The 25,441-nt window shown below is 43.5% G+C and overlaps 1 protein-coding gene across 5 annotated transcripts in view; it reads left to right on the forward strand.

Moving 5' to 3' along the window:
• The first annotated feature begins 308 nt into the window (after positions 1 to 308).
• The window catches only part of POMGNT2 (protein O-linked mannose N-acetylglucosaminyltransferase 2 (beta 1,4-)), a 30,893-nt gene continuing 5,760 nt past the window's right edge, over positions 309 to 25,441 (forward strand). The window contains exons 1-2 of one of the 5 annotated variants that reach the window (XM_075083329.1): positions 309 to 483; positions 15,856 to 16,044. The gene's annotated coding sequence lies outside the window, so the exon portion shown is untranslated. Of the gene's footprint in view, positions 484 to 2,795; positions 2,885 to 15,855; positions 16,045 to 20,370; positions 20,601 to 25,441 lie in introns of those variants that run through there. The other 4 variants (XM_075083330.1, XM_075083333.1, XM_075083331.1 and 1 more) reach the window with 4 other exon arrangements.

Genomic DNA, 25,441 nt, shown 5'->3' on the forward strand with positions numbered 1-25,441 from the left:
GGAAGAGATGAGGAGCGAGAGTGAGGGATGCAGAGGGCTGGGAGAAGTGGGGGTGGTTAAGGAAATTGGCTGGATGGGGAGGCAAGAACTGGGCAGCCTGGGGAGAAAGCTGTGAGGGGAAACCACTGGGCTGAGGTGGGAGCGGCTACAGGCTCGGTACTGAACGCCCCGCCGGGAAGCCCACGCTGAGGGGACAAGACGCCCGCAAACTACACCCCCCAGCGTGCCTTTCGCGGCGGGCGGCACTGAGCATGCGCGGGGGCCGCAACGCTCCCGAGCACGGCGGGCGAGGGGCCGCCCGCCCCTCTTCCCTCCCCACGCCTGCGAGGAGGAGGAGGTGGAGGAGGAGGAGGAGGAGGAGGAGGTGGCGGCACCGCCCGCCGCGGGCGGGGAGGCCGTGAGGAGGCGGTCGGGGCGGCGGGGCCGGGCCGGGCCGGGCCGGGCCGAGGGGGCGGTTGGTGCCGTTGGCGCCGCGGGCGGCAGGTGAGGCGGCGGCGGCGGGAGGCGGCTGTGGGGCGGGGGCGGCCCGGGCCGGGCACCCGCAAGGGGCGGTTCGCGGGGTCCGGCCACTGCCACCGCCTCTTTTCTGAGGGGAAAGTGGGTGAAAGGGAGGCGGGGGAACGGGGGCGATGTCTCTTGCGGTCGGCGACGGCTCAACAGTGGGGCGGGGCGGGGGTGTGTGTGGAAATAACCCACGGAGACCCCCCCTGGGGTTGCGCGGAGCGGAGCTGGAAACCTGTCGTCTCCAAAGCCTGGGAGCGAAAGCGGTCCGGCCCGGTACCGGGGGTAGGCGAGGCGGTGAGGGTCAGCTCCTGCAGGCAGTTGCCTGCACCGCAGAAGCGCGGTTCAATTAAAACTCTAATAACCTCCCTAGAGGTCAAAGACACTGCAGGTTTAAAGCCTACCAGGGAAAGCAAAGATGTAATTATGTTCTCCTGACAATTTTCCTTGATGGCTGAGTGCCTTGGGAACCCCCCCTAGACACCTGTCTTTGTCTCTGAAAGCTTACCAGTCCTTGTGAGTTTCGCCCCAGTGGATACAGATTGCTGAACTTATCACATCCTGCCCCTTTTAATTATTGGGTGCTGACAAAACATGATGGAAAAGTTTCTGTTGTGTACGTCAGCTCTGGGTGCGTCGCACATGGATGTTCTGAGGTCACGCTTGCCCGTCTGCCTATGTCCCCTTGCTTCCTTCTAGCCCCTCTCAATTAACCCAATATTTAAATAGATTATTAAGATAATGGCTGCTGCTTTGGAAAAAAAAAAAAAGAGGTGGCACACTCTTCTCTGGTGATAAGAATAATGACTGTATCTGAACAACTGGTAAAGGCAAGGGAACATATTGGTGTTTTCACACCAGTACCACAGTTGGATAACTATTGACAAATGCTGACTTTTAAACGGTGGCTGCTGATTCAGGAGAATCTGTTGACTTTGGTAATAAAATGGTAACGACTACTTTTAATAGCTATCTCAAAACACTTGGACTGATAGATTGGCTTGTTAGCTCAAGCCTTGACTTAGCTGAGAACCAGAAGAGCTCTTATTCTCTGGGACGACCTTCTTCCCCCAAACAAATCTGACTTATGTTAAACCCATCAACTGTAAGGGTGTTTATTTTGCAATGTCATTTTCAAAAATGTGGTAGATACCAAATGCATGAACTAGATACGGGAAACCTGCTTTGCAGTCTGTTTTCCTGCAAGAGTGCATTTTGAATGGTTTGCGATTGCAAGGTGGCAGTTTTACTTGGAGTCTCGTTTTTGTGTTTTAATTAGCTGTCATCAGAGCTGGAGTTCAGCCTCCAACACTTGTGAAGCGTGCCATGAACATGCACTCTAGGTACCTGGTTAATGTTTGGGACTAATTATCTGGAGCCCATTTTCTATTAAGCAATTTAAAAAATGGATTGAGTATATGGAAATCTTTTTCCAGTTAAATTTCCAATATCCTGAGTCACATCTCACTGTGAACTTACTGAGGTTTGCTTCAATCATCTGAAAATTGAGTATTCTCATTCCCTTATTCTCACCCCCTTCTCGTAAAAATTGTTGCATTAAAGTCTTCAGTAAGTGATGTTGGTTTAAATGGTTCCCTATGACAGCAGCCTACATTTAGTTACTGTTCCTCAGTTTTTAACAGATTTATATCTGGCCTGTGCTCTAACACAGCAAGGTCTTTAGGAGGTGTTTTAAAACAGAGGCTTAAAGATCCTCCATTAGTAAAACTATCATTTTATTCAAATAAACAGAGCCGTACATGACTTCTCTCAGCAGAAGACATGCTTTCTACTTAAAATGTCTTTTCCAAACTGAGTGTATCTAGACTTTAAGGGAGCGGATTTTTCTAGGAAGTAGTGGGAGGCTGAAAGAGTCACGAAAAAGAAGGTGGTGTGAAGGAAAGCATTAAACCACAGAGCTAGAACCAGATCAGAGGTTCTCAGCTGCACAGACCAAATTTTACCTTCTCACACTGTGGAACAATAATTTCTTCAGTTGTTATCCAGGATGGCCACAGAATTAATTTTGTGGTTGGGAGCAATGGGTAGAATGGGTCTGTGGTCCATAAAGCTTGAGGAGGAGTGGGTTAGGAAGGGTAAGTGGAGTTTCAGGGAAAATGGGTGGCACTAACCCTGTTTTGCTGGCCACCTTCCTGGGGAAGCCAGTGGATGTTCATAAAGGGATTTTGCACAGTTGGCACAGAGCGCTGCCTGAGGGTTAGTATTGGTTGGTGGTTCTGCTGTGCTAGATGAAAGCATGATACGGAACCTTCTTCCTTCTCCTTTTAGGCCGCCTGCTCCAACACCGTTCTGCATTCGTATCCTCACAGCTGTCTCCCCCTGTGCTGGCAGTGAACTGGTAGGCGTGAGGTGCTGGAAGAAAGTAGGTTTCTTTCTTTGCCTTCCAAGTACTCAGACTGGGTCTAGCAGCACAGGCAGTGGAAAGGTGGCCACTCACATTTGGTGATGCTAGACAGCCCTCAGCTCTGCCTGTGCTTGGAGCAAACTGTGAGCAGGGTATTGAACTCAGTGTGGTGGAATTTAAACTGCGAGTTTTCAAAGCCAATTACTGGACGCAGTCTGTGTCTGACAAGCTTCAGTTTCATTAGCTGCCTCCCAGGAGTATTGAGCTGTGCAGCTCACCTTTGCAGAGATCAGATTCTCCTCTGTGATGTTATTAGGTGTTTTTAAAAATAGCTTCATCAGTCCACTTTAAAAGAGCTGGTCTGTTCTGATAACAGTGCCTGCTGGTGCTTTTCCAGATAAGGAACTTGTCACTTTTCCTGCTGTCATACATGCAGCTTCTGCCCTATTTAGAATACAGCTTTAAAAAAACCCTACAAAATAACCATCAGTCTTGTGTAAAGATTTGTGTGTTTGGTTTAGGAACAACTGAACACTCCTTATTTAACTGTTTTGGGAGGCGTTGGTTTATGAAGAAGATAATGTCAAACTAAATGCAGAGTTGAAGTTAATAACTTCATACACCTGTGTCTTGAGGAGGTCTTGATGATGCGACCCCTTATATAACAAAACTACAACAGGCCAAAGATATCTTCCTTTTTTTTTGCTTTCAGTCCCAATTAGAAGTTATTTAGCTTTTAAAAGGATCTGAAGTACTACATTGTGCGTGTGTGTGTATAATCTGTATGGTGCAACCAGATGAAATGGTATAAAAACAATTTCAGTCACTTTTGAGGGTCTGAAAAGTAGTTGTGTGCTTGTGCACACCAGGAGTATCATGGGGAAACTGCAGTTGCATGACATACCTAGAAATTCATTCTATAATGCTGTATGCAGGAGCAATGTTCTAATTTACTAATTTCTTTGATGTTTTGTGAGCAGTTGGCATTTTTAAAAAGGTCTATTAATTCCGTGGGAATTTGATAATGGCTAATTGCTGAGGGATCAGAAGAGAGTAGCAGTCAAAGTGAGGCTCCTGACTTCTCTGCTCTCAAGAGAGGCAGCCCTCTGCAGCCTTGTTTGGAAGGTACTATCCTCTTGGAAATCCTTGCTCAAGAATATTCACCACTGCCTTCAGCATAAATTGGGAACTTGTTGATTGCTCTTGATTAATTGAACTGTGCTCCATGAAGCAGTCACGTACTATTACAGGAAAAAAGCACTGGGGAGATCATGGCTTATTGTAAAACCCAGTGCACCGTGAATTTTCATAGGAAAGCTCTTTATTCTTTCCCTCATTCCTTTTCTCACTTGCCTCTCTGTTCCTTTGATTTCCTTTTTTCTTTCTCTGTTTCTGTCTCTTTCACCATGCCCTGGTGACCTTAGTCCTTAGGTCTATTAATGTACTTTAAGCACTTGCTTAAGTGTTTGTGGCATAGGACCTAAGTACCTATTTGCACTGTAACATAAAAGGATCACATTTCAAAATGACAACTTTTCCTTTGAACAAGAAGAAAAAAAGGTTCCTGGTTGCTATGGTGATGAGCGCTATATAAATTCCTATAAATAAATAAAGAAAACAGCTGATTCTTGGACTTTGATTTGCAGTGTTCTTGCTTTTCTAATGAGATATAATTAAATATCAAAATGGGAGGAGGTGACATTTTACCAATTTTATTAAATACATATTATTATGCCTTCTGTTTTACAGTATTTCTGCTGAGAAGAATTAAATAGTAAGCTGTTCATTTTTCTCTCTGTAGAAGGTTGATGCTTTGAAAAATCAGTCTAGTATTTATAGAAAAACTTTTAGATGCCAAAAGGCACTGTACTAAAAAGGTGGTGTCCATTTTAAGATGGAGCAGAACATACATTTTGAGCTAAATGCCTATTTTTCTTATTTCTAAGAGACTATTATGTGCTGCCACAACATTTGAGTTCCAGTCAAATGTGTCTGTAAATATAATTATGTTCCTCTGCAGTATTTGAAACCCCACTGGTGCGCAACAGCAAAACTTGAAAATGTCACTGACTTCTTTTATGTTAAAATGACAAAGGCAGAGTAAAAAATCGGATATTCCTTGTTGAAGTCTGAGGAGGAGGGGAGAATTGACTTTTTTGTAAGCCTTTTGTTCACAGGTCCATGATGTAAAAGTAGCTTCCTCTCTGTGCTAAAGGTGATAATTGTAAGATGGATTGGATGGAGACAATAAACTCCTGCTTCAGAAGTCAGTGAGTAGCCATCAGCCTTTGCTAAAAAAGCCCTTTTCGTTAGTAATTTCTGGAGCGCAGTCCACTCACCTGCAGTTTCTGAAGCAGGACTGCCGTCCAGTTCCCCACCAGTACACTGGAGTATTCCCCCTCACAGGTGTTTCTCACTCAGGAAATGGGTGCACTTTGTTTAACAGCAAAGGAGAGTTTATAATGGAAGGAACTTTTCTTAGGGGAAGGAAAGTAGGTATTTATAATATACAGAAATACTCCTTTGTTAAAGGCTCTGTCTAGTTACTTAGTGGAAACTGATTTTGTCACAGTGGCCTGAAGAGAGATTTCTTCAGTCCCAAGCTGTGGAGTGCAGCTTGTGCACTAGCAGGGAGTAGATCGGCTTTGTACCACAATCACAGCTTTGTATTCAAAAAAAGCTCTCAGATTTCCAAAGAACTTGTAAGCATTATCCTGTCCTGTTAAATGTTCGGTGAAATAACACCACATCATTCACTGTCTTAATTCCCTACGTGTATTCAGATTCATATCTACTTGCTTTACCAATTTAAAATATAGTTGACTAAATACCTTTTACTTCAGAGAACGTGTAATTGGGAGGACAAGGACACACGGTATTTTTTTCCAGTTACACGCAATTACTTTTCACAGAGCAAAACGTGTACATCTGCCACAGGGCTATTGAAGGTGTGGGGGCAGGACAGGAGCAAGGAATGGTGTCTGTGCAGGTCCTGCTTGAGCAGTGACAGCCTGCACAGGTTTGATTTGTGTTTCATAGGCCTGTCACTTTTGTCCCAGCTGAGCTGCTGCTGTGGCCAGGCTGGTGATGCTCACCTGAAGAGCAGTGACAGCTTCAGTGTCTTCCAGGGTGTGAAATAACCCCAGAGCTGGCTCCGAACTTGGTGCTTTGTGCCATGGGACTGCGCTGACCTCCCAGAGGGTGGTACAGAGTCCTGACCCTGCCTTGGCACTGTGTTTTGTGTGGGCTTGAGGACACAATCAGGAGCAAGTTGCGCTCTCTACCTGCTGGAAAGTGGTTTGAGCTTCACGTATGTCAAAGGCAGATTTACCTGCATTGAGGCTGGGCCTGGACAATCAGTGTTTGACCTGCCAGTCTCAGCTGCCTTCACAGGATTATGTGGCTGCCAGTGGACAAGGCAATCCAAGGTCTCTCCCAAAAGCGCCATTGCAAAGGCTGATGAGGTGTGTAGGCAGCCTGAACCCAAACACAATCTGTGCTGCCTACAAAAGCAACAGGGAGACGGGAAGGGAGCCTTGAAAGTGATCCTAGTTTGCAGGTACTCCCAGGACTAACTGCTTGGGTTTGGTGTAGCTGGAGACCATGCTGATGCTGGAGCAGGACCAGGCTCCAGAGTCATTGAGGGAGTTGTGTGTCTCCTTTTCCATCATGGACAGGACAAGGCGTGAAACAGTGCATATACCAGATTTTTTTTTCCTTCTTCAGAGATTCTGCTTTTCTGTGACTGTGAGTTGGGTTTTTTTATTTCAATTTTTAAGTTTTTAAAATTTTTTTTAATGGATGGATATGATCCAGGACCATCTGGTGGAATTTGCCGTTGTCACATCTAGGTCTTCTGATGTATTGCCTGTCAAGTTATATTGTATGTTCTGATGAGTTTCTCGTATGATGTACTGACAACTACTGACAGCCCTGAGATGGGAAGTTGGAAGCTTGGGGGAAAGAAGAGCGGGGCAGAGTTAGCTTTAAAAATGTAACCTTGATTGCTCTTGGTTGGTGGGATTTAATTTCTGGTACCTATGGTTGACTTTTTTAGTAAAAAAGAGTGAGCGAGTGAACTTTAAACCAAGTGCATCTAAGTGCACCTAAGGTGCTGTAGTTAGACTTGGAAGGTTTGTAGTCCACTCCTAGTTTTGTCATAGCTTTTTTTTTTCTTTGACACTGGGTTCCTCACTTAATCTTTCTCTGTCTGTAATTCTCAATCTGTAGACACTCTCACACTTATTTCAATTACAACCTTTTCTTCTTCCTTTACTGCTCAGTTCTTCCCCAGTCCCTCCTTAGAAAGGAGATCTCAGAATGTCTCTGGTTTTATTAGGATACCACGAGGTATCCTAATAATCATAGTATCCCAGTATCCTAATCCCTTATACCTATACCTTATACCCTAATAATTCTGTAGTAAAATGAAGTAAGATTTTTGGCAAATAATATTAACCTTTGCAGACAGATCATATGTATGAAAGCAATAAGCAACTCCAAAATAACTACAGTAATTCTTTTCTTGCTGGCTTAATATTCAAATAATTAAATAAAGCGGGTTTTTTTTGGTGTAGAGGTCCACAGCGCAATTGCATTTTCTCATGCAGTGACAAAGATAATGCTGTACTTTGTAAACCAAAACCCAAACAAGCTATAAACAGTTCGGTTTTGTTCCTCATTTTTTTCTGCCATAATTTGAAGCCCTGAGTAGCAATTAGGCTGGTGACAAGGTAAGTTTTACAACTTGTTATAATTTTTCATCTTTTAATTGGCCAGATCAGGAAAGAAGTGATCTGTGTTTGAACTTTAAATGTTCTTAGTATGGGTAGGAAGCATAGTACAGATACTTATGAATGGGTCAAAGGAAGCCCGTTTATAAACAGAGATGGGATTGCACTGCAAAGGCATGTCCAGGTGTGGTTCTGAAGAAAGACTCTTTACCCTTTCCCTTCCAAAGCCATGGTGGTTATACTGGGCCTCCTGCTTGTTAAGTCCTGCCTAAATGTTGATGAAGTTGGAAGTTGCCCTTGGAAAGGAGAACCTTTCTTCCATGTGAAGAAAGCTGAAGATGATGGTCCCCAAGCTCAGGGGACTCTTGTTGCAGTTTGCTAAGGAAGAAGCTGGGAAGCATTTACTTGCCTCTGCTTACTCCTGTGTCTCCTTGGTGCTGCTTCCTGGCCTGGGGACTGCGAGTGCCCTCCTGTAGCTGTGGAGAGACCTCGTGCTAAGTTGACCAGGCCAGTAGAGCCTGAATATAGGAAAAAGTAAACACTGTTTTGTACTCTGCTCTGCAGTTGGGTACTTAGATAAGGAGACTTAGAAATGATCCAGCTCCTCTGGTGTTGTAGGGGAGGGACTGGGGTTGCAAGGGTCAGTGTGAGTGTACAGCAGCTCTCCATAGTGGTGGTGGGTTATATTGGATGGAGCACTGTTTTCATACTGATCGAGCATCAGCTCAGCTATTGTCAGATGAAGTGGACTTTGGAGGAAACCCCATAGGTGGAACATGGCCAAATTTTCTGCCTGTAACATGTTTGATAGCACTGCAGGGAGGCGAGGCTGGTCTTCAGTCCTTAAATGCATTAAATTAACTCTGGGCGAGCTTGCTGGGAAGAGGGTAATGAAGCGGGTTGGAAATGCGATGTGTGTGCTCAAGCACATGCAGTGGGCTTAATATTCCAGGCAGCGTTCCTGCAGGCACGTGGCTGGGGAGCAGCCAGGTCATGGAGCACACTGCTGTTTGTTAAACGTATCACAGTCCACAGATGCAGCTGCAATCACTTGCCCAGGCATAGAAGATAAAGATTTTTTTGGTGCTGAATTAGATGTCATCCCTTTTGCATCCTCGAGACTCTAAAAGAGAGATGGGGACTAAGTTTTCCTGATGCACTGATTTTATAGCGTCATTCTTTTTCAATTATTTACCTCTAACTGGTCCCACAGCATTGCAGCTGGCACTGCAATTCTCACATCCATCTCCTATGTTTTAAGTGATTTTGTTTACTTCATACAGTGCAATGAGGTCTCAGGCTCATGATTGGAAATTCCTTGGTGTTTTACTGATAAACACAGATCAAAAAGATAATCTCCCAGTCTGGTCTTTTTTTCTCTGGAGCAGTCTTTGAAGGTTACACATTCTTCTGTGGCACATCCTTTGTCCAAGTGTGTCCTCTTTTTCTATTTTTTTCTATTTTTTTTCTATTTTCTATTTTTCTAGTTTTCTATTGCCTTCCTATTCGTTTCTTTTCTTCCTTCCCTTTATTTCAGTCCTATGTCTTCTATATTCTTTTGGTTTGCTTTGTTTATGTTTGAGAAGAGACACACCTGAGTTTAGTATAGTTGGCTAGTTGGACTTGGAGGTTTTCTTAAGAAATACTTTGTAAGCAAAGTGCTCAGTAATTTGCCCCTTCAGTTCTTAAAGCTGTTTGCATTGACAGCTGAAAAGTTTCACTAACTTTTCCCATCCTGCCTGCAGCTTTCATTGCCATTTGACTGTCTTGCACAACAAAGCTTGCTTTGTCATACCTAGGAGAGGCTGTGCCACACAATTCTTGCATCTGAACCAACTGACGTTTCCCTTTTCCATTGTAAAATATTTTGCCTTTTCCTTTCAAAACGCACATGTGAGTGTTCTCCTCTCTCCTGGCCTTTGACTCTGCCTTATAAAACTGAAACAGAGATGTAGGGAATTACTGACAGCTGAGCTCCTCTGCACAGTTGGATCCAGGAGCTCCTTCTTCAGCTGCTAGATGTTCTGAATATCAACACATGTAAAAAGGGGCCAAGATGCATTTTCATGTTATACAGGGATTGCTTGGATCTTGTGTGGAGGTGGGATTAAAGATGAGAGGAATGAGTTTATTTGATAAAGGAAGTTTTTTTGTTTTTGTGAAAAACTGTTTTTTATACCATCAATCTTACTTGCTGAAGTTCAGCTGAGAAAACATAATTCTCAATAAAAATGGTTTCATTTTTTGGTTGCAAAGATTTCATTGTTTAGGGTGTTAATTTAATTTCCTTTCCATCTTTTTACTGGTTTACCTTAATAATTTGATTACATATGTATTTTTGCTCCTGAGAGACAGTGGGTAGGGTATGATCTCTGTTTTAAACTGTTGTCATGTAATTAGCAGGGAGAGATGTCACCAAAGTGATCTGCCTGCTGCTTTGTTGCTCATGGATTAAAGAGGAGCTGAATTTTGGGATTTGGGTCCTTGATCGGAAGTCCTTTTGCAAATTTGGCATAGGCTACTTCTGTTTCAGAGAACTGTCTCTTTCTCCAGCTTAGAGCTGTGTAGATGCTAGGACCATGTTTACATGAAGCCAAGGACTTATAATGAGTTCCCTAGTTGTGCTCTGTGTACCTCTTGTATGAAGTGGGCTTGCACACAGATCTATCTTATTCATCTAATTATGCTTTCTGATACAGTAATCAGTAGACCATATAGGTTTTGAAAGATTCTTTTATGAAGTCTTGTGGCTAGCACTGAAAAATAAGCTTCCCTTCTCAGAGCTTCCCCTCTTCAAAACCAGTCCGTTTTGGGGTGTTTCTGCTACATTCTTCTCAAAGCCAGGCTGTGAGTTTTTCATTGCTTTTGGAGCTAAAATTTCATCCATTATGTTTTAGGGCCCACTTCTGCATACTGTTCTCTGAATAGCGCTTATTCTTGACAGTTCAGTTCCCTTCAGCAATGCACTACTGTGAATGTGTTTTGTTCTGAGAGTGGTACCCAACTGCAAGTTTAGACCCTGATTTCTTTAAGCTCAGAAACCCATGAATAGTTTTAAGCTTTATGTGAATTTTGGACCACCGGTGACCAATGAAACATCTAAGCACAGTGTGTAAAATACCTTGGCGATTGCAAATTCCTCGAAGGAATTTGAAACCATCTGGCTCTGTCCCTTCTTTTGTCCCAGAAAAAGCCCTCCTTGGTTTGGATGAAGGGGCTGAGCTCCCTCTTCTGAAGGGGAGTGCTTTGTATCATCAGCGACTTCCTGGATGCAATGAGGTTTTGCATTTGCTTCTGGCAAGCTGACAGTCAAATGTAGTTACAGGGAGACCACAGTCCATTGCATGGGGCAGTCACTGATAGGCTTTTGATGCACTGGAAATGAGTAAGATGTGAATTGCTTTGTGTCTTAGGTTGCTGGTGGTTTCCCCTCTCCCAGGTGGCCACCTGTAATGTAAATGGAGTGGGATGTTGATGGTTTGCGAATTGAAATCCCTTTGCACTGGCAAGATTAATTTCCAGTGTTTGCTCCCCAGGCAGATAAGCCTTTCACCCATACCTGTGTGGACAAAAAGCCCTCTCCAGAAGTGTGTGACACCAGTTTCACGACCACTTTTTTTGCACTGACTCACCATATCACAGACTCGCTTGTGTGAGCCCAAGCAGGCTCTGGCTCTTTCTGCTGCTGTGATTTTCTTTCAGTTTTGTTGTGAATCATCTGTATTTTCCCTCTTATCTTTCATAATGGATGGGAGGAGAGGAGGGGTGGAAAATAAAAGGTGCACAAAGATTAATTTGCTGTATGATTTCCCCTTTTAGAAGGGGAAGAGACACACCTGGGAAAACAGGTTATCAGACCTCTAAGCACATAGATGAAATACTGTACTTTGTAACAGATGCTCTGGTGTCGCGCTGAGGCAGCCACTTACTCGGCACTAAAACTATATGACCAGATTCATTCTGAGGAGACATGAGGTGGTTTTCTCTGTGTGCGCATTTTTACTGCCTTTAGCTAAGTTAGGGCCCATGGTGCTTATCACTTTTTAATGATTTGTTCTTGCCCCTGCTCCTTGCTTCTGGCTGTTTGTTCTTTACTACTTAGGTTATTACTCATGTTCACACAGAGACCTGAGAGTTAACAGAAAATGAAGATTGGAGTTGTGCTCTCCTTCCCTTCTCCTGTAAGGTTATCTGGGACAGCTTCACACACATTTATGTATGACTTTGCAGCTTCTTGGCTGCGACTGTTACAATTGTGTCAAAGGTGTAAAACTAAAGCTGGGAAGCTAGCAGCTTATTTAAATTTTTTTTTTTTAATTTATAAAGCCACTGGTTAATCATCTTTTAATGCATATAAACTTAAGAGCAATAGATAGTCTATATATTAATTGTAATCTTTTCTATGAATTTTGTAGTAGTCATGCATACATATTAAATACCTATATATATTTAGCGCAGAGGTCACAAAGTTAAGCTATTCGAAAAGCTCTCTAGTCCTTGCTTAATTTATGTGCATGTCTTTGTCCCATTGGAACACAAGGCTCTTAAGTACATGCTTGTCTTTGAGCATTGAATATATTCAAGCAAATTAGAGAAGAGGGTTTTTATTTTAGTATATTTTAGTTTTTATTTCAGTATATTTTATCACCTTGATGGTAAAAAAGGTGGTTATTTTGTGTAACCTTAAGTCACTTGGCAAGATGGCTGTTTTCTAGTCAGTCCCCAGCTTCTGACTCAGGTGCTTTCTCCTTTCAGATACGTGCTGCATTAATACAGGTGCAGATTTGAGTCTTCATAGTTGCAAGAGAAGCTTTTTGTGGCTGTAGCTTTAATTCCTTCATCTGGGAAGAAGGCTTGGCTACCTTAGCAGTCTGTTCCTGTCTGCGTCCAGGACAGATTATAAGCACATCGTTCTGCCATGGAGAGGGTGGAGTTGAATGAGCCAAGGCAGGAAGGTTCTGCCTGGGATGATGTATGTCCTCCATCTCAGACCCCTCCAGACTCAGGATGAGTCTCACTGCCTATGGCTGATGTATCCGTGTATTTTAGCTTGCCTTCTCTCCAAGGTCACAAGAACCATCCTCTTTGAGAATATGTTTTTACTGTGGCTCATCTTGGGGATTCTTTGCAGGTGAAAGGGTTCAGACCGGCTCCAACCCTCCCTGTACTTGGGTAATGCTGCAGGGCTTTTATAAGGGCTGGATGGCTTCTGTGGGGAATGGCTGCATCAACAGAAACACTGGTGGAGTCTAGAGGTGGGGAAGCACATCCTGAGGTAGGGTGCTGCCTGCAGTGTCCTTGATGTCTTGAAATACTGTGTAAAGTAGCTGAAAGACCACTCTTTTCTTGGCTTTGTAAATATCTGCACATGGATCCAGAGCTGTACCTAATGAATGGGGGCAGATGTTTTTAAATGCAGCTGTTTTAAACAGCAGTTGGTTTATCGGGCTGATGTTGTTGTTCTCTCAGTGACAGTCAGGTTACACTTCAGTTATTTGAAGAGATCCTCATTGCCAAATAGTTGACTCAGCATTTGACTCAATAGAGGCAGCAGATCTTCCTAGTGGGAAGGAAAGGAACAGAAATGAGCTGCTGCAGCAGGGTTGGGTAAGGAATTTCCCATCATCAGAGGGCCACCACTGAACAGCAACTGTGTCAGTAGGTTTGCAGATGTTTCCCTCCCAACACATACTTTCTGCTTTTTCTCTGTCACCCTCTTATGCATATTAAATGTCATATCAGCTATTTACAAGGGGGTTTTAACCTCCATGGAGGTGGGGCGAAAAGGAGCACTGTAGGGAAATGATGCATTGATTTATTGGGCAAAAATTAACTACCTTATTTTCAATTACTATTCAAATAAATAGAACAGTAAGTCTTTTTTGGAAAAAAAAAAGAAAAACAAAAACCGAAAACCCAAAAAATCCAACCACAATTCAAATTAGGCTTCAGCATCTTCCCCTTGCTGCTGTGCCCTTGATAAATATGCCTAGATTCAGTAGTCCTTCCATGCATTTTCAGGCTGCCAAGGGCATGAAGAAGTTCTTCATAGCGATTGAACTGTAAATTGTTGCATATGACACCTGGAGGAGTTGGAATGGTTTTGTACAAGTAACTCAGTATATTCATCACACTTTCCCTATTGTGTGCAGTGGTTCACATTGAAGCTGAGAAAGATGATTCATATTGCTTTCTTCTCTTCCCCCTGTCAGTAGCAGCGGTAGCCCTCAGAGCAACATTTGAAACAGTAAATGCCTGGCCCACAGCCATGTGTTACTACTGCTCTGCTGGGCCCTCTGATGATACTGTAATCAGATGAGAGACAAGGTAAGAATTGTTCTTTTCCATAGGGAAAATCAGACTAGGGTATTTAAGTACTAATCGAAAAACAATTTTAACAAATTGTTTAAATTGGCCAGCAGACATTTTTCAGTTCTATGGCCTATGCAGTCAGGAAACACCCTTACACCATTTTTTCTGCTCCAGTATAAGTAGTTTTAGATTATTTGTGAGACCTTACGCTCTATTCTGTGTTTTCATGAGAATATTAACACCCTTGGGATATGCTGCCAACCCAGAATACAGTTGTTTTATGTTCTTTTAGCATCAGTCTAAGTGGTTACATGGGGGGGGTTGTCCAGTAATACTGTGCTCCTGTCAGTTGTTAACATTACACTACTGTCATGTGAGCAGAGTTGGGTTATATGCTGGCTGCATCCCTTTAAGATGCAAGGCTATGGTGCACAGGTATGGCTGAAGGGGGTGTTGGAGGTAAAACAATCTGTTTGCAATTTTGGGACTCAAAATGGCAGTAAACCTTTTTATTTCCCCTGATTTGATTTAGATTCTCCTTGGCTCTGAACTACATTTCTGTCATGCTGCTGTACTAGGCACCTCCAGGCATTTGTCAGAGACTGGCTAATTGAAGCACATGCTCCAGCCTGGATCGAAACTGCTGTTTTGATCAAGATTGTAGACGCTGCTGCTGCCTCCTTGCGGAGTTCTTTCCATGAAGTACTAGGACTTTCGTTTGTAGGTTTTGGTTCTCCAGGGTTTTTAGGAAAGCACAAAGTCTCTGAACGTACCAGAAAGTGGAAGCTTAGGGCAAAGACAGCTGCAGGGAACAGTCTTGCTGTAATCCTGCTTGTGAACTGAGATGTGCTCATCAGTTCTGGAACAACTGCAGCCCACTTGCAAGCGGGTGCATAATCCCATGAAGGCAGTGAAGTGCTTGGACATCTTAAGCCCTGTCCTTCGGATACTTCTACACACTTGTTAGCTGTTCACCCCTACAGATCCATCAAAATGCCTGACAGTTCTGTTTATCCTAAAATGCAAGTTTTGTATTTCTGTTTTTTCTCTTCTTTTACATACCTTGGCACCCCTATGATGTTCACATTCAAGGATGTTTTTACTTTCAACAGTTGTATTTTGCTGTGGTATTAGCATCTTATTTCCTAAGATGTCTATGAGACTTGCTGGTTATGACTACCCTGTTTGTCTCAACAGACAGGAAAAAGGGACTCTCTTCCTTTTCTTCCACCCTTCTCAGGACAAGTCCGTGCTGACAGGGTCTACGACTTCGGGCTAAGCTGTGGCTGCAGGGGGTCTCCCAGGCATGCAGGAGGCCCCACAGCCCTCTGCACAGCAAGTGTGGATGGGGATAGAGGATGTGAGGAAGGTGTGCTGAGACCAGAGCATGTTAGGCTTATGGCTGCCCCACCAGCAGCTCTTTCAGAGCAACAGTGACAGAGCTGATAACTTAATCCTCCCTGTTGTTCATCATATTTAAACTGTCAGCTGTGATCTTAGAGGCCCTGGCCCTAGTCTTCAGCACTGGAGCCCATGGAGATGAGTACATCCTTGGGGTAAACAAGAAGGTTTGATTGTTCCTGGGTTTTTCACATGAAGCTGCTACCATATTTGTGGCTGCTGGTGTGGTGTGTCCTACACAGCTCCCTTTGACAGCTTCAATCTTTTCATCTATAAAATGGGAGATGTTTTTCTTCAGGTAATGTGATGATAAAGGCCTAATATTAAAGTGTCATCTGAGAGAGGGCAGATGATCTTACTGCTGCCTAGGCAAAAATAGTTAATGAATAGTGGGCTGTGGGAAGCACCATGGTGAGGCAATGAGCAATACCCAGGGGTCTCACAGGCAATGTTTTACCCCTGGTTTCTCGTGCCAGTCTAGGTGAACATCACTTACTTACCAAGCTGCTCTTACGAGCATGAATTATCTCTGCTTCTTTACAGGCACGTTGGCACTAATTACATTTGCAGGTACGCAGTTGGCATAGCTGTAGGAGAAGGAATTGGTTTATCTGTGTCACGCTCCTGACCTGTCATTACTGATGACAAAATGGGAATCTGAAAGAGCACAAGTAACACCTAGCTTGGGTGAAAACAGCTACCAAAGCCGTCTCCTGCCTTGGAAGCTAACAGGTAACTCTCCCATGCAATTTATCTGAACACACATTGTATACAGCGACAGGAGCAGGCCATTACATCCCTGCAGTGCTGCTAGGGTAGTTCCTAATGGGGATGGAGGGATTGTTAGAGTGAATACTTTAGCATATGACAAATTCAGATAGCTAGTGGACTTTTCCATAACAAGTATGTATTTTATATGTATAAAATATGCATATGTCTATGGAGGAGAATAAATATCTATGAATTTGTCAGGTTTATGTAGAGACATGTAACCTAAGTGTGTGCATGAAATGTGTTTGATCATACTTGCACCTTTGTAAACCTAATATTTATGTAAAACTTGAATTCTACATCCCTTAAGCCTGGAAGTATTCACGCTTGAAGCAGTTGAGCATAAGTGGGGCTTGGCCATTGAGATACTTCTCAAAAAATAGCCTTTCCTCTGTTGAAGGATATTCTTGCTTAGGAATTTTCAATATTTGGCTGAATCCCTGGTCCTTTTGACACCAGTTTTAATGTTAGCTTCTGCAGAATCAAAATGCCATCCTCTGTGGACTACTGATCTTGCTGTTCAGGAATCTAAATCTTCCTTTGTCTCTTTGTGTATTTATCAACACAAGACTTTTTTTTTTATCAGTTCAGGCATGAAATTTTTTTGTGCTCTCAAACTAAGATGCACTTTTGGTTTAAAAGCACTGCAGGAAGAACAATTTCTTATAGAGCGTACTTCTGGGACTATAAATAATAAATGCTGTGACTTGGAATGACGCAGGCACCCCTGCAACTTATACTGAATCTTTGCCTTGCATGTAAATAATGATTTATCTGCTCTTTGTCAGTCCTAAACCAAGAGGGGTCTATTCAAGACTTCTTTGCTAGCTTGGTTAGTATTGTTTGTGCTGTACTGCTTTTTAGGAGTTCCAAAACTGTTAAATTTTTTATTTTTGTGGCACTGTTTTTGGAGGCTGCAACTTTATGGGGGGTATTAAATATTTATCAAACTTCTAGTTCTGAGCCAAGACAATCTATTCAAACCTTACCAATTTGCAGTAGGCTGGTTGTGCTGACTATTTGAGAGGAGCTTGGGGCTGCCACACTTGGTGCCTTATGGTGCAGTAGTAATAGAGAGTTATTATTTCGGAGCTGTTAGATTTATTTTATTATGGTTTTTTTCCCCTCTTTAATGATGTAGTTTTGTTCAGTTACTTTGTGGTGTGGTAGATTGATGATAGGACCCTCTTCAGGACTGGGGTTAAATTACCAATCTCAGTGTGATGTGATAAATTGTACCTGTGAAATCTATGCATACACCTCATTCCAGGGGTAGAGAAGAAGCTTATTTGTAAATAGGAGACCAGTCTGTAAAATTTGTACTTTCTTCTCCACTAAAAATAAAGCTTGACTAAGATAAGGAGCCCAGCATGGTATCTCTGGGTTATCAGGGGTCTCACTGAAAAAGTCCCTAACTGGAGGTGAAGGTCTGTGGAGTCAGCAGAAAGGCTCCTGTTAGCATCAGTGGAAGCTAGGTCATGCAGTGGAGCTTTCCGAAGTGCAGAAAACATGAAGTCAAGCTGTGTTTTCTCAAGTGAAGTCAGCTACTAATCTAACTCCACTCCTCAACTTCCAAAAGTCAGAGGAAAAATATCTGGCTTGTTTGAGACAGTACCTTTGCATTCACAGGGACCAGAGGGCAATGAGATGAGCTAAAAAGAGAAGGGTGATTCTGGATATCCTTAGTCCAAAAAAAACAGGCTGGAGACAACTGTTGAGCCTGCCAAAGAGGGGACCTCTTCTGCTTGCCTTTTTTTTCCTTTTTTTTTTCTTTCTACCCGCCAAGCAGCTGTAACTGAGTAGTATCCCTTTGGGATCCTCTCAGGACAGGCATAGGCTCATACTGTAGTTCAAAATCTGCCTTGAGTTGGTGGGGAGAGGTGGCACAGGCCTTAAGATGAGGGTACTGGCGTAGATGTCACTTGTCCTGTCAATCTTGGTGTGTTTTAATGTTTCCAGGTGGGCCAGAACCATTTTGCTTGTTCCGTACCAAGAAGGCAGAGGTGTAAAAGCAGCACTCCAGAGAAGGAGATGAGAAAATGTGTGATACACTTTTGTGATGTCCTAGTTTAGTAGATACAACATTTGTGTTTATTCATCATGTTGGCAGGCTCGTTTTTGAAGGTCTAGCTTTGTCAAGAACCTTCTGTCGACTTTGCAGAATGTTATTTGGGTTTATTCTTTGTTTCTTTCAGCTTATTTTTCTTCTGTATTTGGCTTTTAACTGGCAGTCAGAAATCCAAGGTTATAAATTCCATGGTATTACTGTGTTTCTAAGCATGTGTGATGCTGAATGACACCCACAATTTCTCAGCTGTGGTGGTGGCTGTATTCAGGCTAGCAGTCTTGGGTCCTGTCTGAGACAAGTTGTGATCTTCCTGGGGCTGCTTGGTGCCTCCCAGTTCTGCCACACCTCCTCTGCCTCCGGACTACCCTGTTCTCATCTTACATGGAGAAAATGCTGCCTCTGTCACAGCAGGCAGGAGAAGCTGGATGAGGGACCTGCTTGTTTTGAGGCAGTGGATTCATGTCCTGGGAGGGATGAGGAGATACCCAAGTGCCATCCTAGATTGTAGGTTGTCCCCATGCAGTGGCCTTCCCAAGGAGGGAGTCCTGGCTTTAGTAGGTCAGGGTACTTGATGGTGAATGAGAGACCCATCACCTTTAATAACTTGAAATGCTGGTGGATCCTCACCCCAAAAGTTTCAGGATATTGCAGTACTTAATATTGTGCTCTATTGCTACTGTGATTCAAAGTGTACCACCCCTTGCTGCCCTTCAAATGCATCAGCCTGTCACTTAACCACAGATTAATGGAGCAGGGCTGCTTTTCCTTCTTGCATGGAAACAGGTTTCTCGGGGCTGGGGTTCCACAGTAAGCAGGGTGTGTTTGTGGACAGAGCGATTGCAGACTTCATCAACAGTAACCAGCCCAGGCAGTGTGATTCCATAGTGTAGTGAACCACCACAGCTGCTGTAAATCCATTTATCCCCTCCCTCAGGTCACTTCCAGCACGTTTGAGGAGGGTAGGAAGCTGCAGATGCCAGCTTATCTGTGATGCATATTTAGAGCAAGCATTTAGGTAACATGCTAACCCTTGTAGCTACCAGACTCTCCTAGTTGAGAGTTTTGAATACCCTATAACTTACCTAATTGCATTTTTTTAATGCAGAGCCATTTGAGCTTCTTCATTTTGGCAATGAGGATAATTCCTGTCATGGGCAAAAATCTCAGGATGCTTTTCTCTTTCCTTATGTAAAATGGTTCTCTTCATCTGAGAATATCTATATAGACATGTCCGTACACATGGGTGTTAAAGAACTTTTCCTCTTTTTCATCATTCTTAGTTTACCTGTTAGTCCTGCTTAAAGGGAAAAAGCCTCCCAGATAATCAACAAGATGGATCCTGCAAATACATGGACAGTACATTTGCAGCAAGCTTCATATGTTTCCTTGTGATCTATCTGCAAGTATGTCCCTACAGGGCTGGAATCTCACCCCTAATAACAGTGTTCGGTGGTGTGACTTCCTGCCATGAGCCTTTTGGTGAGTGCTGTTGGCAGAACCAGGCTGCTTTTCTGATCCCACGTGCAGATCCAGTTGCAGGATTAGGACTTGAAATGTTCCCAGTGAGTACTGCCTAGTTTGCCGTCTTCAAGACACTGCTCTGTCCCCACAGCCTCAAGCTCTGCTAAGATTGGTGTAAGACACGTTTGCTTTCATGACCTTCAGCTTGGACACAGTAAGATACTCTCTTAGAAGCCCTGGCTCATTTTTGAGCCTCTGTATTTAGGAATAACTGTTTCCACTGTAAAAGATAAGTTAATTTTGAAAATATGGTTCCCTGGGTCTCTGAAAGAGGGCACTCACAGCCTTGTTTGATACTAAGCTATTTGCTGACCATCGCAGCTGGGAAACTACTTCCCTGGTGACAAGGGAATTGCTAGAAAGCACGCTGAATGGCTTTCATATCCTCTAGCAAGGGGCATTTTTTTCCTTTCTCTCATATTGTTTTGTACTTTTTTGTGAAGTGCTTGAAGTAGTTGTGACGTTAATATCTAAAAGCAGGATTTCTAAACTGCATCCTCCGCCAAACCAGTTTGCCGTCTGTCTCCCAAGACATGCTCAGCTTTGTGAAACAGCACGATGGTGTTTGTTTCAGTGTGGCCGCCCTTTGGGGATTTGCAGGAATACTGCAGCAAATCATCCTGCATGCAAGGCTGACCTCTGGGAGGCTAACAAATTGAGGTGAGCCAGCTGGAGCGATAGGACACTGCCGACAGACAGAGCATGCTCAGACCTGGGGGAGAAAGGTAGTTCAGTCTGCAGATGGTGCACGGGTTACTGTGCTGAGAGCTGTTAGATACGATTTTTAATTTTTCTTCATGCTGGTGAGGAAAGAAGAGGACTGGAGAGTGTTCATTCCCCTGCAAAACGTAGCTTTAAGGTGTCTTCTTTTTTCTTTCTCCTGTGAGAGAGGCACCGGATAGCATTTCCTTTTATTTAGCAACACCAGGTATGCATGCATGTGTGAAACACTAATCTACCAGCGATAGTAATCTACCAGCAGTAGTACTTCCAAGATGAAAAAGGTTGCAGGTGCTCTGAATTACTGTGTTTCTTTGCTGGGTGTTATTGTAACTGTGGTCTGTTTGCTGTGCTGATCACATACGGCTCTGAATTCAGTTTTGTTGGCACTCCTAGATACAGCGTACTTCGGGGAGGGTGGGGGGAAGGTTGTTAGCATGTTTTTTGATGTTGTCTCCTTGCTCCCCCCCCTCTCCCCTGCAACTTCACACTGAATCTCTCCTCTGTGGCTGTGCATGTGTGGGAAGGAGGTCAGTAGTTCATTTGTGATCCCAGGTCTTTGTAGTCCCTCTTTGTTTGACTGGTGGTTTGCTTTATCATTTTTAAACAAAAGTCTCACAGGGAAAACATCTTTGATCTGGACTAAATTCTGTAGGTTTTTAGAAATCTATTTCTTACTGGACAGGTGCTGCTTTGGGATTAGTTTTCTTTTACCCTCCCCTAAAAACATGCTAATACAGAGCCTGTGTTAATTAAGGAGTGATTTTCGCTGTTCTTTTTGGATGCGCTGTACTCCAAATAATTTCAGCTCCTGCTTAAGATTTGTAGCACACAAACAGTCTCGGGCACTGTGCTGTGAGAAGCAGGGAGAGCTCAAGCTGTAAGTGCTGCTAAGTATCAGTCCCAGTATCCAAATAACACAGGTACTCTTCCTGTTGGAGAATAGAGAAGGAAAGGGTAAATAAAATGAAGAAAATAACAAATGGCAGCTAAAGCTCAAAGGCATAGTTGGATTGGCTGAAGCTCATCTTGTTCAGTACTTTGGGATTTTGCATCATATTCTTGTAAATTCACTTTAGCAGCATTAGTAAATTTTCCATTCTGGCACACCTACTCTGTCTTTGCTTTAGGTAGACCACTGAAGTAAGATAAAGCTGCTGCTCTCTGACACGTTTCTGCTTCTGACAAAGGTATCTTGCTTACAGGCTAACAGCAAGAGACCAGGCAAAAGGAGAGGTTTTTTACTCGTATGACAGTGCTGTTAATGCCAATATAACCTGATAGGTTTCAATGGGATACTTGGGTGAACAAAGATCAGCTGGAATGAACTCTGTCTGTTAAGCTTCCCCCTCTGTCTAGCCATGGTTATTTTGCAGTCCTTGGGTTTTCATCTTTAGACTTGGGACTGTCAGAAAGTGAAGACTTGAAGGCTGAGAGAAATACTTTTTTTTTTCTTTTTCATTTTCAGCTCCTTTTTCTTGCATCTCCCACCTCAAGCTTGTTTATCAGAAATACATCTTATTTAGGGGAACTTTCTGGAGATCAGGGTTAGTTTTTGTTTGGGGAAAGGATTTCATACTCCATGCCATTCTGCATGGAGGAGACATGTTGGAAATGTGGACCTTAAGCCCAAGAAGTATTCTTTTCAGTTTCATACTTCTAGCTCAGTTTTGTGGTTCGCTTATATGCATTGACTGCTTAGCGTTGGATTTTTTTTAACATGTTCTTTTGTAGATCAAGACAGCAGTACCAACAAATACTAAATCAATGGCTGCTAGTCAACCTGAAAGTCAGGCTGGATTTCTTCCTATCCCAGCTCTCAAATTAATCAAATTAATCCCAGCCTCTGAAATTGAATGGAAGAAAACTTAGATTTTTCCATCTGTAAGCACCACTGGAAGGTGTCCGGTAGGCACCAGTATTCTCCTGTTCATATTGAAGGTATGTTCGCAGTAGGGACCAATTCACAGAGCCTCATTGTCTTTGGCTGCAGTCTTGTGTAGAAAGACTTGCAGTTTTGCTTTCTTTTCCTGATTTATGCTAAACCATAAAAACTAAAGATAAACCTAGTTTTGATTACAACTGTCTATAGATACCTAAAGTTTTTGTGAGACAGTTGTTTTTAAAAAAATGGTTTGATTTTATTTTTTCTGAATAAAGTTCTATATTTAAAATTCCACATGAGGCTGCAAAGCTAAGGTAATCGTGTTCTTCATATCCCCTTTTTGTATAAGGCTTCATTAATGGTATTTGCATCTTTAACTGCTGGTTTGGTCCCTTCAAGAATCTGCTCTTTGCCTGTTTAAAAAGTCAGCACTTCTACGCTTGGCTGCTTTTTACAAAGAAAATGTTCCAGTATATCAATCATTCAGTGTACCAACCTTTCTTTAATGTGATAAGTACTGTGAAAGATACATATATCTCATTAAACAAATACAGTGAATAAGATGATAACAGCCTTTTGGGCTGTGGGCATTAAATTGCTTGTAGCTCTGCAGGAATCTGTGGCAGAGATGAGAATAAAAGCCAGTTCTTGGCTGCCAAATCCTAACTCCCTCTCCTTCCAGTCAGAAAGTTGCCTTCTAGGAACTTCTGCTTTGAGCATGTATGAAGTAGGTATTTAAAACTGAACGTATTACATATACTGCATCCTTAGCTAAGCCTCTTGCATCAGGGATAGGAGAAAGAACAGAAGACATTTTGCAGGGTGAGTGTGAAATACCATGTTTGCATGCTTTACTTTTCCTGTGCCGGTCCTAGAAAGCCAGCCTAGCAAGAGGCCATCTGGGGGTAGGGAGTGCTAATGGGAAAAATGTCCATGAGGAGGGAATATCTGCTCCCACCCCTCCCACTGTGTTGCCATAACAAGAAGGGTCAGGGTCCCCTGCCCGTTTCCTACTCATGTGGCTCTGCCCTGACTCCTGCCCTGTCCTGCCGCAGGAACAGTCCCAGCCCAGTTCCAGCTGTGCTGTGTTTCTAGGAACCACAGAGATGATTCTGCTTGGGCACCATTGCCACCACTGGCAGGCTCTGTGGGGAGCTGGTCAGCCAGGCCAAACCCAAGCTGGCCTCCATGGCAGTTCTCGCTGTGCACAGAGTGGTAATGCTTTCTGGAAGCGCGTGTCCTTCATGCTGTTTTTTTCCATTTGTGAGGTGTTTGGTTTTTTTAGCCTGCTGTAGCTCTGGAAAACTGAGCATTGACTTGGAAATGCTTGGGCAGTTGGTGACAAAAGCTTGGCAGCACTTCTCATTTCATTAATACCTGCAGGACTGGGTGGATCCCCTTTTAGATGGGCTGTTCACCCTGGTGACCCTTGTTCTCCCAAATCAAGCTCTTATTTTGTTCCCCTGAGGGTCTTAGTACGGCATGTTTGTGTCTTTTTGGTTTTTGTTGTGTGCACTTTGTAGCTTTTCTCCCAATTTCTTACTAGATTGAAGAGATTTAAAATATTGCCCATCATATTAATAGCTTTAAAGTAGCGATTCATCCTACTCCAGCTTCATAATTAAAAAAAGAACAACAACTTGTCTCTTAAATGAATCCAAATAGTCCTTTATGCCAACTGCCTATTAGTAGAAATTAATCTCTCCCATCCCACCCACTCTGATCTCCTGGACATGTTAACAAGCAATGAAGAACAACTTCCCCATCTATGCTTCCTGTTACTTTCCCACTTCTGAGGATGACTTTAACATCAGATGACCAGCAGCTAACAGGTGGAAGGTGTTACTGTGTCCAAACTTACAGTAGAGTATTAAGGGCCTGCAGAATGCTCGAGGTCTCTGCCAGAGGTGCTTGCTGAACACACCAGATGCATGCTCCTGAAGTCTACCTGCTCACCAGTAATCAGTGCTAGTTAGAGCAGCAGCAGCTGGGCTGAGAAGTTAAAGCTGTGACCCTTTTGCTAAGTTAATGGTGGTGGAGGAAGAGAATGGGGTAAGCTCTTCATGCCTGTGTTCTTTTGGAAAAAGAGGAAAGATAAGCTGACCAAAAATAGAGTCCCTCCCACAGGCTCTTAGCCTCTGGAACAGCATCCATTGTGACTGAGCTGCAAACGTCAGGACATACTCTTATTTCCCTTGCAAAGTTTTGAGCTGCCCCAATGCCAGTGTGTTTGTTGAGATCCCTGTCTTTAGCCATGTGGTGCTGTTAAGTCAGCTGCCCTGATGCCCTGTCAACATCACTTCCAGGGAAATCTGCCACTTCTGTTTCCCTCTCTCACTCTCGCTCCTCCCCTGCAGCCTGCCCCTGTTGTGAATCCTCAAGGGCTCATCCTGTCCTCTCCCATGGGTTGTTGTTGCCCTCTGCCAGCTTGGCAGTAAGAAGCTTTGTGCTGCATTTACGTGCACGTCTTTTCCAGCTAGGCTCTAGTCTATTAGCTGTCACATCTTCTGTTGCTGAAGGATGGTGCTTTAGAGTTTCAAAGCAGAGAGTAAAAAAAAGTCAGTCCATGAGATTTCCTTGGTAACTGGGACACATTGCTCACATGGAGCAAAGCCGTGGTTATCCCAGTGTCACTGGGAAGTGAGAGGGTGGATAAGTGTGATAGAGACGGGGAGGAGACAGTCTGTGGGCAACTGGGGATGTGAACAGCTGACCTTTATGTAGAAAGAAACAGCACAGGAGACTCTGCTCTTATAGTAGCAGTGTCTGGCCTGCCACTTCTGCAAGCGCGTTGTGGTTCTTAAGATGTTCTCTGATGACACTGTGGGAGGGGAATGGCAGCTTTAGACCTATTTTGTGAGAGAAATTTAGTAATTAAAGTTTCATTTATTGTGAAGCAGCTCTCTTCAGGTGGAAGACTAAATGCTTTCATCTATTTCAAAATTACTTTCTGTCTCCTGGGAAAGTTTCCCATCCCAGGACTGCTGCTGCTGACAACACTTAATGACTGATCTCAGCCTGGGGAGCTGAGGAACCAGGGGACAGGGAGAGTGATTGCTTGCTTTTACGCCTTTGGTGCAGCTTCTCCTGGGTATGGAAAAGCAAACAGCAGGATGGTTTGCTAGTGTTTATGTTCTGTCACTCCCGGAAGGACCAAAGATTTC

Source organism: Phalacrocorax aristotelis, chromosome 2 (genome assembly GCF_949628215.1).
Source record: "Phalacrocorax aristotelis chromosome 2, bGulAri2.1, whole genome shotgun sequence".
Taxonomy (NCBI): domain Eukaryota; kingdom Metazoa; phylum Chordata; class Aves; order Suliformes; family Phalacrocoracidae; genus Phalacrocorax; species Phalacrocorax aristotelis.